General features: G+C 60.7%; 2 non-coding genes across 2 annotated transcripts; both read left to right on the top strand.

The window, feature by feature from the left end:
• The first annotated feature begins 8438 nt into the window (after positions 1-8438).
• Positions 8439-10253, top strand: LOC142791028 (small subunit ribosomal RNA). The gene has a single exon (XR_012889950.1). It is a non-coding gene; the product is annotated as a small subunit ribosomal RNA (ribosomal RNA).
• Positions 10254-11972: 1719 nt separating this feature from the next.
• On the top strand, positions 11973-12125 carry LOC142790993 (5.8S ribosomal RNA). Its single transcript, XR_012889917.1, has one exon. It is a non-coding gene; the product is annotated as a 5.8S ribosomal RNA (ribosomal RNA).
• Positions 12126-12500: the final 375 nt, after the last annotated feature.

The following is a 12500-nucleotide window of genomic DNA, read 5'->3' as shown; positions in this document are numbered from 1 at the left end:
ACTCGGAAGAAAAAGCTTTCAAAGTGTCGTAGCACGATGCACACTGCTGTTCGTGTGGAACAAACGTGACTACCGTGCTGTACGGTGGAGTTCTGTGCGCAAAAGCGGCGCGTGTGTTTCTAAGCACCACAGCGTTGTGTCAAAAAAGAGGTGCCTGAGAGAAACGCATGCGACTGCCGTGCTTTGCGGCATAGCACCGTGCGCAAAAACGGTGCGCATGCAAGAGGTGTCAGAGCTAGCGAACTTGTGCCACGAGCAACAGGTCACTAAAAGCCTATAGATGACGGTGTTGGAGGAAAAGAAAAATATCGAGAAAGCACTGCGGTGTGCCGTGCGTAGGGACGGGCGCGCGTGCCACATGCCGCCGAAATATGGGTGTCGGAGAAAACAGAGTGCCGCGCGTAACGAGGGGCGCGCGTGTTACAGAGAGATATGCCCAAACGCATGAAAGTGTACGCAGGTGTCCTAAGGCAGTTTTTTTTTTTTCCTCATTTTGATGTCGCCCCGGCTGACGCGGTTTTCGTTTTTCCGTGCCGCCCCGGCTGACGCGGTTTTCGTTTTTCCGTGCCGCCCCGGCTGACGCAGTTTTTGCGCCGCCCCGGCTGACGCGGTTTTCGCGCCGCCCCGGCTGACGCGGTTTTCGCGCCGCCCCGGCTGACGCGGTTTTTGCGTCGCCCCGGCTGACGCGGTTCGGACTTTGCACTTTTTGGCTCACCCCGGCTGGCGGCCCACTCACTCGATCGCCAGGTCTGTTTGCCCCGGTGGTTCCACCGCCAGGCTTAAGCGCGAACTTTTTTTGTTTGTTTTCTTTTGATTAAGCGCAAGCTTTTTTCTTTGTTTTCTTTTGATTAAGCGCGGGCTTTTTTCTTTGTTTTTTTTTTTGATTTCGCCCCGGCAGACGCGGTTTTTGCGCCGCCCCGGCTGACGCGGTTTTTGCCGCCCCGGCTGACGCAGTTCGGACTTAGCACTTTTCGGCTGTGCCTGGCTGGCGGCCCACTCACTCGATCGCCATGTCTGTTTGCCACAGTTTTCCCGGTGGTGCCGCACCCGGGCTCGCCCCGGCTGACGCAGTTTTCGCGCCGCCCCGGCTGACGCGGTTTCGTGCCGCCCCGGCAGACGCGGTTTTCGCGCCGCCCCGGCTGACGCGGTTTCGTGCCGCCCCGGCAGACGCAGTTCGGACTTAGCACTTTTCGGCTGTGCCTGGCTGGCGGCCCACTCACTCAATCGCCATGTCTGTTTGCCACAGTTTTCCCGGTGGTGCCGCACCCGGGCTCGCCCCGGCTGACGCAGTTTTCGCGCCGCCCCGGCTGACGCGGTTTCGTGCCGCCCCGGCAGACGCGGTTTTCGCGCCGCCCCGGCTGACGCGGTTTCGTGCCGCCCCGGCAGACGCAGTTCGGACTTAGCACTTTTCGGCTGTGCCTGGCTGGCGGCCCACTCACTCGATCGCCATGTCTGTTTGCCACAGTTTTCCCGGTGGTGCCGCACCCGGGCTCGCCCCGGCAGACGCGTTTTTTTTTTTCTTTCGCCCCGGCTGACGCAGTTTTCGCGCCGCCCCGGCTGACGCGGTTTCGTGCCGCCCCGGCAGACGCGGTTTTTTGCGCCGCCCCGGCTGACGCGGTTTTTGCCGCCCCGGCTGACGCAGTTCGGACTTAGCACTTTTCGGCTGTGCCTGGCTGGCGGCCCACTCACTCGATCGCCATGTCTGTTTGCCACAGTTTTCCCGGTGGTGCCGCACCCGGGCTCGCCCCGGCTGACGCAGTTTTCGCGCCGCCCCGGCTGACGCGGTTTCGTGCCGCCCCGGCAGACGCGGTTTTCGCGCCGCCCCGGCTGACGCAGTTCGGACTTAGCACTTTTTGGGCTGAGCCTGGCTGGCGGCCCACTCACTCGATCGCCATGTCTGTTTGCCACAGTCTTCCCGGTGGTGCCGCACCCGGGCTCGCCCCGGCAGACGCGTTTTTTTTTCTTTCGCCCCGGCAGACGTGGTTCCCCCCCCCCCCTTTTCGCTCGCCCCGGCTGACGAGGTTTTCGCGCCGCCCCGGCTGACGCAGTTTTCGCGCCGCCCCGGCTGACGCGGTTTCGTGCCGCCCCGGCTGACGCGGTTTTCGCGCCGCCCCGGCTGACGCGGTTTTTGCGTCGCCCCGGCTGACACGGTTCGGACTTTGCACTTTTCGGCTGTGCCTGGCTGGCGGCCCACTCACTCGATCGCCATGTCTGTTTGCCACAGTTTTCCCGGTGGTGCCGCACCCGGGCTCGCCCCGGCTGACGCAGTTTTCGCGCCGCCCCGGCTGACGCGGTTTCGTGCCGCCCCGGCAGACGCGGTTTTCGCGCCGCCCCGGCTGACGCGGTTTCGTGCCGCCCCGGCAGACGCAGTTCGGACTTAGCACTTTTCGGCTGTGCCTGGCTGGCGGCCCACTCACTCAATCGCCATGTCTGTTTGCCACAGTTTTCCCGGTGGTGCCGCACCCGGGCTCGCCCCGGCTGACGCAGTTTTCGCGCCGCCCCGGCTGACGCGGTTTCGTGCCGCCCCGGCAGACGCGGTTTTCGCGCCGCCCCGGCTGACGCGGTTTCGTGCCGCCCCGGCAGACGCAGTTCGGACTTAGCACTTTTCGGCTGTGCCTGGCTGGCGGCCCACTCACTCGATCGCCATGTCTGTTTGCCACAGTTTTCCCGGTGGTGCCGCACCCGGGCTCGCCCCGGCAGACGCGTTTTTTTTTTTCTTTCGCCCCGGCTGACGCAGTTTTCGCGCCGCCCCGGCTGACGCGGTTTCGTGCCGCCCCGGCAGACGCGGTTTTTTGCGCCGCCCCGGCTGACGCGGTTTTTGCCGCCCCGGCTGACGCAGTTCGGACTTAGCACTTTTCGGCTGTGCCTGGCTGGCGGCCCACTCACTCGATCGCCATGTCTGTTTGCCACAGTTTTCCCGGTGGTGCCGCACCCGGGCTCGCCCCGGCTGACGCAGTTTTCGCGCCGCCCCGGCTGACGCGGTTTCGTGCCGCCCCGGCAGACGCGGTTTTCGCGCCGCCCCGGCTGACGCAGTTCGGACTTAGCACTTTTTGGGCTGAGCCTGGCTGGCGGCCCACTCACTCGATCGCCATGTCTGTTTGCCACAGTCTTCCCGGTGGTGCCGCACCCGGGCTCGCCCCGGCAGACGCGTTTTTTTTTCTTTCGCCCCGGCAGACGTGGTTCCCCCCCCCCCCTTTTCGCTCGCCCCGGCTGACGAGGTTTTCGCGCCGCCCCGGCTGACGCAGTTTTCGCGCCGCCCCGGCTGACGCGGTTTCGTGCCGCCCCGGCTGACGCGGTTTTCGCGCCGCCCCGGCTGACGCGGTTTTTGCGTCGCCCCGGCTGACACGGTTCGGACTTTGCACTTTTCGGCTGTGCCTGGCTGGCGGCCCACTCACTCGATCGCCATGTCTGTTTGCCACAGTTTTCCCGGTGGTGCCGCACCCGGGCTTGCCCCGGCAGACGCGTTTTTTTTTTCTTTCGCCCCGGCTGACGCAGTTTTCGCCCCGCCCCGGCTGACGCGGTTTCGTGCCGCCCCGGCAGACGCGGTTTTTTGCGCCGCCCCGGCTGACGCGGTTTTTGCCGCCCCGGCTGACGCAGTTCGGACTTTGCACTTTTTGGCTGAGCCTGGCTGGCGGCCCACTCACTCGATCGCCATGTCTGTTTGCCACAGTTTTCCCGGTGGTGCCGCACCCGGGCTCGCCCCGGCAGACGCGTTTTTTTTTTCCTTCGCCCCGGCAGACGTGGTTCCCCCCCCCCCTCCGTCTTTCTTTTTGTTTTTTTTTTTCGCCGCGGCTGAAGTGGATTTTTCGGTGCCTCGACGCCCCGGTAGTCGCGGTTTTTCCGTTTCCGCACGGCCCCGGCTGGCGCTGCTCGGTCACAGTCGCCTTTTGTGAGGATTGCAGACTTCTTGAGCGCGGGTGTTTTTTTTTGTTGTTGTTGTTGTTTTATTACGCATTCGCTCCAGCAGACGCTGTTTAGACTTTTTGTTTCCTCTTTTATCCTCCGACGAGGTGACGAGGTTTATTCGGTGCCCCGCCGCCCCGGCTGAAGTGATTTTTCCTGTCCCGTGCCGCCCCGGCTGACGCGGTTGGGACTTCGCGTTTGTTCGGCCGCCACGGGTTTTGGCGCACTCGCTCGGTTGCTTGTTGTTGCCACTTGTTGCGAACCCAGGTTTCTTGAGCGAGCGCGGGCGTTTTTTCTTCCTTTCTTTCTTTGTTCTATGTGTTAGCGAATCGGCCTTTAATATCACACGAGGACTCACAACCAACAATTTTCAGTTTGAAGTGTAAAAAATCTGCAGGTGTTGACGTAACTGACTTGCCCCGTACCCTTGAGTACATCCATGAAGTTCTCGTAGTACTACTAAATCGCATTATTCCAAGTGGAGAAATTCCCATAAACTTGCAAACCTCTACACGAAAATCGGTGCGCGTGATAAAGTTGAAAATTATCGTCCGATATCAAATGTGCCTTCTATAACACAAATTCTAGGAAAAAAAAAAACACTTGTTCGCCGTTTTCTGCGCCGTGACTGGCAGCACTCCGGCGAAGCGAAACGGGGTCGATTCGAGCACGATATCGGCGTCTTTCGACGTGCTCGCCGGCGACCGTCGCACGAGTACGTCGCACGAGCGCGTCTGCCGGGGCGCCGTTTGCGAAGCCGACGCAAAAGTGGGAACCGCCGCTCGGATGATCGCCGCTTTCGGCAGAGTGAGTGTTGGCACTCCGGGGAAGCGAAACAGCGTGAATGCGCCCACGAAATCGGCGTATTTTGAAGTGCCCGCCGGCGACCGTCGCACGAGTACGGTAAACCGCGTCAGCCGGGGCGTAGTTCGGGACGCCGACGAAAAAGTGGGAAGCGCAACTCGGATCTTCGCCGTTTTTGCAGGAGTGAGTGGCGGCCCTCCTGCGAGACCAAGAAGCATCGATTCGTGCACGAATTCGGCGCCTTTCGACGTGATCGCCGGCGACCGTCGCTCGAGTAGGGCAAACCGCGTCTGCCGGGGCGGGCTTCGGGACGCCGATGCGAAAGTGGGAAACGCTGCTCGGATGTTCGCCGTTTTTGGCCGAGTGAGTGCTGGCACTCGGGCGAAGCCAAACGGGGCCGATTACGGCACGATATCGGCGTCTTTCGACGTGCCCGGCGGCGACCGTCGCACGAGTACGGTAAACCGCGTCAGCCCGGGCGGAGTTCGGGACGCCGATGCGAAAGTGGAGAACGCCGCTCGGATCTTCGCCGTTTTTGGAGGAGTGAGTGGCGGCACTCCGGAGAAGCCAAGGAGCGCCAATTAGCGCACGATATCGGCGTCTTTCGACGCGCTCGCCGGCGACCGTCGCACGAGTAGGGCAAACCGCGTCTGCCGGGGCGGGGTTTACGACGCCGACGCAAAAGTGGGAACCGCCGCTCGGATGTTGGCCGTTTTTGGCAGAGTGAGTGCTGGCACACCGGCGACGCGAAAGAGCGCGAAAGCGCCCACGAAAGTGGCGTATTTGGACGTGCTTGACGGCGACCGCTGCAGGAGTACGAAAAACCACGTCAGCCGGGGCGAGCGACCCACGGCGGTCTGGGTGCTTATCGCTGCTATTATAGGGGCACCCCGGCAGACGCAGAAAAAAAAAATTTTTTTTCGACCTTCTTTTTTGCTGGTCGAGCTCGGGTAACCCAGGTCGCAATGGGAGCCGCGCACGAAAGCGGCGTCGCGAGACGCGTTCGCGGTCGCTAGTCGCACGAGCTCGGCAACCGCGTCAGCCGGCGCGGAGTTCGGGATGCCGACGGCTAAGTGGGTACCGCTGCTCGGATGTTCGCCGTTTTTGGCCGAGTGAGTGCTGGCACTCCGGCGAAGCGAAACGGGGCCGATTCGGGCACGATATCGGCGTATTTCGACGTGCTCGCCGGCGACCGTCGCACGAGTACGGCAAAGCGCGTCTGCCGGGGCGAGGTTTGCGATGCCGACGAAAAAGTGGGAAGCGCCGCTCGGATCTTCGCCGTTTTTGCAGGAGTGAGTGGCGGCCCTCCTGCGAGACCAAGAAGCATCGACTCGCGCACGATATCGGTGTCTTTCGACGTGCCCGCCGGCCACCGCCGCACGAGTACGGCAAACCGCGTATGCCGGGGCGGGGTTGGCGACGCCGACGCAAAAGTGGGAACCGCCACTAGGATGTTCGCCGTTTTTGGCAGAGTGAGTGCTGGCACTCCGGCGAAGCGAAAGAGCGCGAATGCGCCCACGAAAGTGGCGTGTTTGGACGTGCTTGACGACGACCACCGCAGGAAAACGAAAAACCACGTCAGCCGGGGCGAGCGACCCATGGCGGTCTGGGTGCTTATCGCTGCTATTATAGGGGCACCCCGGCAGACGCAAAAAAAAAAAAATTTTTTTTCGACATTCTTTTTTGCTCGTCGACCTCGGGTGACCCAGGTCGCAGTGGGAGCCGCGCACGAAAGCGGCGTCGCGAGACGGCTTCGCGGTCGCTAGTCGCACGAGCTCGGCAACCGCGTCTGCCGGGGCGGAGTTCGGGACGCCGACGGCTAAGTGGGAACCGCCGCTCGGATGTTCGCCGTTTGTGGCCGAGTGAGTGCTGGCACTCCGGCGAAGCCAAACGGGGCCGATTCCGGCACGATATCGGCGTCTTTCTACGTGCTCGCCGGCGACCGTCGCACGAGTACGGCAAAGTGCGTCTGCCGGGGCGGGGTTTGCGACGCGTACGCAATAGTGAGAACCGTCGCTCGGATGTTCGTCGTCTTTCGCCGAGCCAGTGCTGGCACTCCGGCGAAGCCGAACGGAGCCGATTCGGGCACGATATCGGCGTCTTTCCACGTGCTCGCCGGCGACCGTCGCACGAGTACGGTAAACCGCGTCAGCCGGGGCGGAGTTCGGGACGCCGATGCGAAAGTGGGAAGCGCCGCTCGGATCTTCGCCGTTTTTGGAGGAGTCAGTGGCGGCACTCCGGTGAAGCCAAGGTGCGCCAATTCGCGCACGATATCGGCGTCTTTCGACGTGCCCGCCGGCCACCGTCGCACGAGTACGGCAAACCTCGTCTGCCGGGGCGGGGTTTGCGACGCCGACGCAAAAGTGGGAACCGCCGCTCGGATGTTCGCCGTTTTTGGCAGAGTGAGTGCTGGCACTCCGGCGAAGCGAAAGAGCGTGAATGCGCCCACGAAAGTAGCGTATTTGGACGTGCTTGACGGCGACCGCCGCAGGAGTACGAAAAACCACGTCAGCCGGGGCGAGCGACCCACGGCGGTCTGGGTGCTTATCGCTGCTATTATAGGGGCACCCCGGCAGACGCAGAAAGAAAAAAAAAATGGGGACATGGCGTGCGTCACCGTGCGGCTTCGCAGCGTTGCCGAAGTCGCCGAGCCCTTCGACTGAGCCGAACGGCGGACAGGGAACGTTGGTCGGCCGTTCTAACCTGTCGGTGCCACGCCGAGACGTCGTTAAGGAAAACCGCGTCGTGGGCCTCTACGACGCCGTCGAGTCGTTGTACGTTTGGTGTCCAGCGTGTCGGCGGCGAGTAGCGGACACGTCGTTCACGACTTCGGTCTTTCGCAGTCGACGCGAACTTGCGGAGAGTCGTGGTGCCTCACGTTTTCGGCAGAAACCGCGGCGGAATTTTCCCGTGCGTGCGCGCACGACCTCGGTGCTGTGCCGTCAGCGTAGTGTTGCACAAACTCGTGGCCTACCCAAGGTGCGGTACGTTTGCGGCCGTATCCTCGGTGGGAATTTCGTGAGTAGGGTCGCAAATTCTACGACCTCGGCGGGTTTGAGAGCGACGTAGACTTGTGGCACGCTCAACGTGCCACACGTTTCGGGGCACACCCGCGGTGAAATTTTCTCGAGTACGCTCGTATTAGTGCCCAAGGAGGTCTGGGTACTTATCGCTGCTATTATGTGGGGGTTCTCGTGAGCGGCGTACGCGAAAGCGACCGGGTGTCTGATATGCGGCGGGCTTCGGCCTCGTCAAGCGTGTCCTCGGGTCTGCTCCAGGGGAATCCACGGCAGTCGTCTGCAGCCTCATCCGCTTGATGCGTTAGGGGCTGGTTGTCGGACGGTGCCGTTTTACCACGATATCGAGGTGTGTTCCGTGTCGTCCTCGGGCGATTCAGATGCGAAAGCGCCGAAGACGCGGGCGTGACCCGTCGTCTGGCGGCTTTGCAGTCTCGGCTCCGTTGCTAGTTCCGGCCGGTCCACCGACAGTGCAGCGGGCTTGGGCAACCCGCACGGCGCGACCGAGTCGATGCAACGAAAAAGAGCGAGCATGAACGTGCTTCTTGCCGCACGGCTCCCACTCGTCTTTCGGGAAGGTTGTGCCGTAGCGAGCTCGAACGCCGTCATCTCGGAGTGCAAAATAAGCGTGTTGGGGCGCCTGAAGGTGGCCTCCGCCGCACACAGACTGCGTCCGGCCCGCCGAAGGCGAGGACGGACGCGCAGTCGAACGATTACCTGGTTGATCCTGCCAGTAATCATATGCTTGTCTCAAAGATTAAGCCATGCATGTCTAAGTACATGCCGAAATAAGGCGAAACCGCGAATGGCTCATTAAATCAGTTATGGTTCCTTAGATCGTTTCTTCCTACTTGGATAACTGTGGCAATTCTAGAGCTAATACATGCAGTGAGCCTGGAGCCCTTTGGGTAACGGGTGCTTTTATTAGACCAAGATCGATCGGGTTTCGGCCCGTATTGTGTGGTGACTCTGGATAACTTTGTGCTGATCGCATGGCCACGAGCCGGCGACGTTTCTTTCAAGTGTCTGCCTTATCAACTTTCGATGGTAGGTTACTTGCTTACCATGGTTGTTACGGGTAACGGAGAATCAGGGTTCGATTCCGGAGAGGGAGCCTGAGAAACGGCTACCACATCCAAGGAAGGCAGCAGGCGCGCAAATTACCCACTCCCGGCACGGGGAGGTAGTGACGAAAAATAACAATACGGGACTCTTTTGAGGCCCCGTAATTGAAATGAGTACACTCTAAATCCTTTAACAAGGATCAATTGGAGGGCAAGTCTGGTGCCAGCAGCCGCGGTAATTCCAGCTCCAATAGCGTATACTAAAGCTGCTGCGGTTAAAAAGCTCGTAGTTGGATCTCAGTTCCAGACGAGTAGTGCATCTACCCGATGCGACGGCTCGGACTGAACATCATGCCGGTTCTTTCTTGGTGCACTTCATTGTGTGCCTCGAGATGGCCGGTGCTTTTACTTTGAAAAAATTAGAGTGCTCAACGCAGGCGAGTCGCCTGAATAAACTTGCATGGAATAATAGAACAAGACCTCGTTTCTGTTCTGTTGGTTTTTGGAATACGAGGTAATGATTAAGAGGGACGGACGGGGGCATTCGTATTGCGGCGCTAGAGGTGAAATTCTTGGACCGTCGCAAGACGAACTACTGCGAAAGCATTTGCCAAGAATGTTTTCATTGATCAAGAACGAAAGTCAGAGGTTCGAAGGCGATCAGATACCGCCCTAGTTCTGACCATAAACGATGCCAACCAGCGATCCGCCTGAGTTACTCAAATGACTCGGCGGGCAGCTTCCGGGAAACCAAAGTATTTGGGTTCCGGGGGAAGTATGGTTGCAAAGCTGAAACTTAAAGGAATTGACGGAAGGGCACCACCAGGAGTGGAGCCTGCGGCTTAATTTGACTCAACACGGGAAAACTTACCCGGCCCGGACACTGGGAGGATTGACAGATTGAGAGCTCTTTCTTGATTCGGTGGATGGTGGTGCATGGCCGTTCTTAGTTGGTGGAGCGATTTGTCTGGTTAATTCCGATAACGAACGAGACTCTAGCCTATTAAATAGGTGCGGGGTTCCCAGCACCTTACAACCTTCTTAGAGGGACAAGCGGCTCCTAGCCGCACGAAACAGAGCAATAACAGGTCTGTGATGCCCTTAGATGTCCGGGGCCGCACGCGCGCTACACTGAAGGAAGCAGCGTGTCTTTATCCCTGTCTGAAAAGACTGGGTAACCCGTGGAACTTCTTTCGTGATTGGGATAGGGGCTTGCAATTGTTCCCCTTGAACGAGGAATTCCCAGTAAGCGCGAGTCATAAGCTCGCGTTGATTACGTCCCTGCCCTTTGTACACACCGCCCGTCGCTACTACCGATTGAATGATTTAGTGAGGTCTTCGGACCGATGTCCGGCGCGGCCTTTCGGTTGCGCCGGTCTGTTGGAAAGATGACCAAACTTGATCATTTAGAGGAAGTAAAAGTCGTAACAAGGTTTCCGTAGGTGAACCTGCGGAAGGATCATTAACGGATTGTGAAGGGTGAGCGCCTCAGCTGCGTCTGCGCCCGACACTTTCTGCCGCTGACCCCGTTTGGACGCGGGGTCGGCTTTTCCCCACGGGGCTGCCTGAATGTGGAGCGGCACCCCGTGACAAATTGTTGCGCCCAGCGGACGCCAACACCGCGACCTTGGACGGTCGGCCAGGTGGCGGACGCGGGTACAAACGGCGCAACGCACTCATAGGTCGGCTTTCGACCCGCCACAGCACCGTGGCTCGAAGCGCTCGAAATGCGCGACCCGACCGCTGCGGGACCGCCTAGTACTGTAAACAGGAGCGGCGGAGCGCGAACGGCGAGTCGTGGTTACGTCGGTAGAAGGCGAGGCTGCGCGTTCCCGAAACGCCAGCCGAGTGCCCTCCCGACCGTTCGAGCGTGCAAGAACGAGACCCGACAATCGCGCGGCGACTGCCAAGTACGAGAGGAACGGCACAAGCGTCGGCGGTCGGTCAAGGAACTGGCGATGTGACGGGTCCGCTGTGCACCAGTGCATACCGTCCCGCCGTCCGCGGCAAGCGCCTCCGCGTCCTCGGGTGACGGAGGCTGCCGGTCGGTTCTTGCAGGCGAGGGATCTCGCTGGCACCGGTTCGCGTTGACGCGCGGCCGGTCATGGCACGGCGATGCGACGGCCGAGGTGCGCAGTACTCGATGGAGGAACCGCACGCTCCGATGACCGTCCCGCCCTCCGCGGCGTATGCGTACCGACCGTAATGGTTGCAGCAGCGCCGGCCGGCTTTTGAATTCGCCACACGAAACACGGTGCGAGATCGCGGTTAGGGGAGCGTCGACGTTGCCAGGCGTTTTGCTTGCTGCCGAGGGAAAGGCGGCACGGCCACGTCGCGCTCGTCGCGATTAGCGGGTCTGCGCGCTTTGGGAAGGTGCCGCAACGACTTGCCGAAAGAGGAAGCACGGAAGAACGAGGGACTTGGACGTCCCGACAATTGAACGCACTTGCGGCCAGGCCCTTGCTGGCTTCGTTCTTCCGCCTCGAGTAGGCTCGTACGCGGCTCCGGCGCCGAAAGTGGTCCTTGGCACCGACTTCGGTGGACGTGGGAAGTGCCGCGCAAGTACGGCGCGCCTGGCTCCACCTGTTGGCTAAAGTAGGCAGCCGGATCGGCATTTTGGTGTGCGGTGGCAAACCGTGGATGCGAAAAAAGCTTGTGCGATTTCGTGGAACAAAAAGCGGGGGTCCCCCTTTTTATGCGGAGGAGACCGACCCGCCTGCCGTGGTGAACCGCGACGCCACGGTAAAAACGGGAGAGGCTTGTCGATGGGACCGTGCATCCCGCGCTCCACGGAGGCCGGGAGGCGGCCGCCCGAGGAAATGTGTAGCCGTCGAGGCCCGCATCTGCGTGCACTCTTATCCAAATGGGTGTACCGCAGGCATTTTCTGGTTAGGCGGGCCAATGAGAGCGAGCACACAACGATACCTACGGGTCCGGCTTGGAGAACCGGCTTCGACGCCTCCCGAGTATTTATAGAGGGGTGGACCACGAAAGCACTCGCAAGTAGCGAAAGCGAAACGCCGTCCGAAACACACCGTTTGCTCGATTTGCGGCAGCCGAAAAAGGCGCGGCAGAGTTTTGGAGTCCAAGCGTGCGCTGAAAAGCGCCCTTCTTGGCCACTGTTTGGCCGAGTGCCAGAAACGTTTGGTTTTGACTGTACGGAATTGAACAAACACTTTTTCACGACTCTAAGCGGTGGATCACTCGGTTCTCGGGTCGATGAAGAACGCAGCCAGCTGCGAGACTTGGTGTGAATTGCAGGACACACTGAGCACTGATTCTTTGAACGCACATTGCGGCCTTGGGTCTTCCCTTGGCTTCGTCTGTCTGAGGGTCGGATCACATATCAAGAGAGCCTTCGGCGCACAAGGGAACGTGAGCCGTCGACTCGTTTTGACCGCGTCGGCAACACGGACAGCACGCTGAACACCTCACAGCGAGCGCCAACAGCGGCCACTCAAGGGCGAGACGGTGGCGACCGTCGTGCCAGAGCCCAACCGAAACGGGGGCGACCGACTGCATTGAGGATGTGGCACCTCGTTGAGACCGCCGCAGGACTTCGAGTCGGAAGGAAGCCTGCAGGGAAAGTGCGGTCGAGGTTGCGTACTCCTCTCTGCGACCGGGCGCGCAAGAGCTGCGAGAGCCACGGACGCGCAACTTTAACGCACGGTAAACACGAGGAGCGAAAGCCGGCCAGCAAAGCTTCTCCAGC

The sequence above is a fragment of the Rhipicephalus microplus genome, unplaced genomic scaffold (genome assembly GCF_043290135.1).
Source record: "Rhipicephalus microplus isolate Deutch F79 unplaced genomic scaffold, USDA_Rmic scaffold_135, whole genome shotgun sequence".
Classification (NCBI taxonomy): domain Eukaryota; kingdom Metazoa; phylum Arthropoda; class Arachnida; order Ixodida; family Ixodidae; genus Rhipicephalus; species Rhipicephalus microplus.
This window is presented reverse-complemented; position numbering and strand designations above follow the sequence as displayed.